Below are 2,334 nucleotides of genomic sequence, written 5' to 3' on the forward strand. Positions count from 1 at the left end.
GACATTGAGCATGCTCTGTTATGTATTCTATAATTGATTAGTAATGTGAGTCAAACTCGAATTCAAGCTAATGAGACCTACAAAAATGGACATGGTACCATTTCCAAAATAGGAACAAAAAAATCAGGTATTTTGTCAACCAATTTTAGTGCATGAAACATAGAGTCTCGTTAATTAAGTCCATACAAAAATAATAATTTTTTTTTTTTTTTTTTAGAGCGGTGATTGGCAGAGAGAGACAAAATAGCCAAGCATTGAATTAAAATGTGAAATCAAGGTGACCTAATTTTTGCTCTAATTGGGTTAGACAAAGGTCGAGAAAAGTTACCTGCGTTTGGGGGGTTTAGAGACAAAGAAGACTCATGGTGGAAGCTGTAGGAAGCAATTGTTGAAGCAATTTGAAAGTCTCTGACCTCTTCTATATAAAAGCGTAAAAAACCCTTTTAACTCTGATAATATTCCACTTGAAATCCAACGCAATTTAAGTCCAAGCAATGTCAACCCGTTGCAATTGCTTCTGGCTCCTTATTTCTCACGTTCATGCTCTCTGTCAATGTGGTGCTTGGGTGCAGAGTCGGGTTTTAAAAAATTCAATTATGTTTTTTTTTTTTTTTAAAAATTTTTTTTATATAAATTGTGCTAATGTGGAAAATTGTGGGAGTTTCAAAAACTTCAGTTTTATAGATAGAATATATAGAATAATAATAATAATGATAATGATAATCATCGAAATAACCACATGAAGAATCCACTCCCATTGAATTCTCAAATTCTCTCATATTTTTAAAAAATGATGTTTGACATGTAACATTTATCTGATTTTTTAAATGTCACATATCTTATGTTAAAATAAAAATTAGAAAGTTTTGGAGGATTTAATAGGAAAAAATCTTGTTCTCAAACTAATTAAAGTTAGGAGATAAACTTGATAGCTCAGTGGTACTAACGTTCTTTGTGATGCTCATGAACCTAAGAACAGACTTATGCTGGAAGGGCTTTAAAAATAAAAAATAAATAATAAAAAGAGAGACATCTCCTAGAAGGCAAGAAGGAAAATGGAACTGGATCTAGTTTTGTGCGGACATCTGCAAAATGATTGATATAGAGCTCAAAATTTTGGGCTGTGGTAAGTTTTTTTAGTCTTTTCTTTTTAATTCGCCCAGAAAAGAAAGAAAGAAAAAAGTTACGGTGTCAATATGTTAAGGTAATATAGCAAAGTTACCTCTGCCAACATCAAAGAACAAAGTTTTTTTTTTTTTTTGGGGGGGGGGGTTGGGGGTGAGGATAGAATCAAAGAACAAATTTACGGTGTCAATAAATATGTTACAAATATTGCTTGTTTGGTTCGTTGGGTCTATATATGTGCTATATATACAACGGGAGATAGATGGTCATTTCTGTTTCTTTGACCAGAGTATAGATGAAATTCAATACCAAGTCTGGATGATAAGCTTAGGTTTTATCAATTACAGTATAAGTTAACTGACACACCATTTAAACATGTTGTCCACAATTTAAGAGCGAAAAAAAAAAAAAAAAATGGCAATTGCCTTATCAATTATCATGGTTCATGGAGATCGCCTTCATTGGGTTTTTATTACAATCCAAAAAGAACGGTCCAATCTAGTTCCGGCAGTTGCCCAAAGAATGCACTACCATTATGTGTAAGTCATGTCACTCTTTTATTCAGCCAAAAAAAAAGAAAATTTAAGTTATGTTGTGTTGTCTATAGCACGTAATGGATTGTTTGGGTATGTTTATTTTTTATTTACTTTACCTTTTTTTTTTTCCTTGGCAAAATTTAAAGATAATACATTTCACTTTCAACTTTCTTGGTTCACATTATTTCCTTTAGGGTCCGTTTAGTTGGAGAGATAGAAAACTGGGAGAATAAAAAATGGTGAGAGGATAGAAAAATTTTTAATTTCACTCATTTTTGTTTGGTTGGAAGTGCAAAAATGGAGGGATACAAAAAATGAGTTTGAATAAATTTACTCATATATCATTGTTAAAGAATGAAGTCCAATTAAAACCAAAAAGTGACCAAAAAAAAAAAAAAAAGAAGAGCAATCACCCAAATTTATTTAAAAAAAAAAAAAAAAATCATGTCCCAAAAACAATCATGTCTAGTTTAAAAAAAAAAAAAAACTAATCATGCCCAAGCCCTACAAAATCAAAGAAAAAAAAAAAGAGGCAACGTTACTGCCAAAAAAAAAAAAAGAAAAAAAAAAGAGAGGCAATTGGACGAAGTGCATGTGCACATGGACATGGACATTTTTTTCAATTAAGAAAAAATGCATCCTATAAAATACCGTATTTTGTTCACCCTTGATT

This window comes from Quercus robur, chromosome 5, assembly GCF_932294415.1.
Source record: "Quercus robur chromosome 5, dhQueRobu3.1, whole genome shotgun sequence".
NCBI classification, from domain to species: Eukaryota; Viridiplantae; Streptophyta; class Magnoliopsida; order Fagales; family Fagaceae; genus Quercus; species Quercus robur.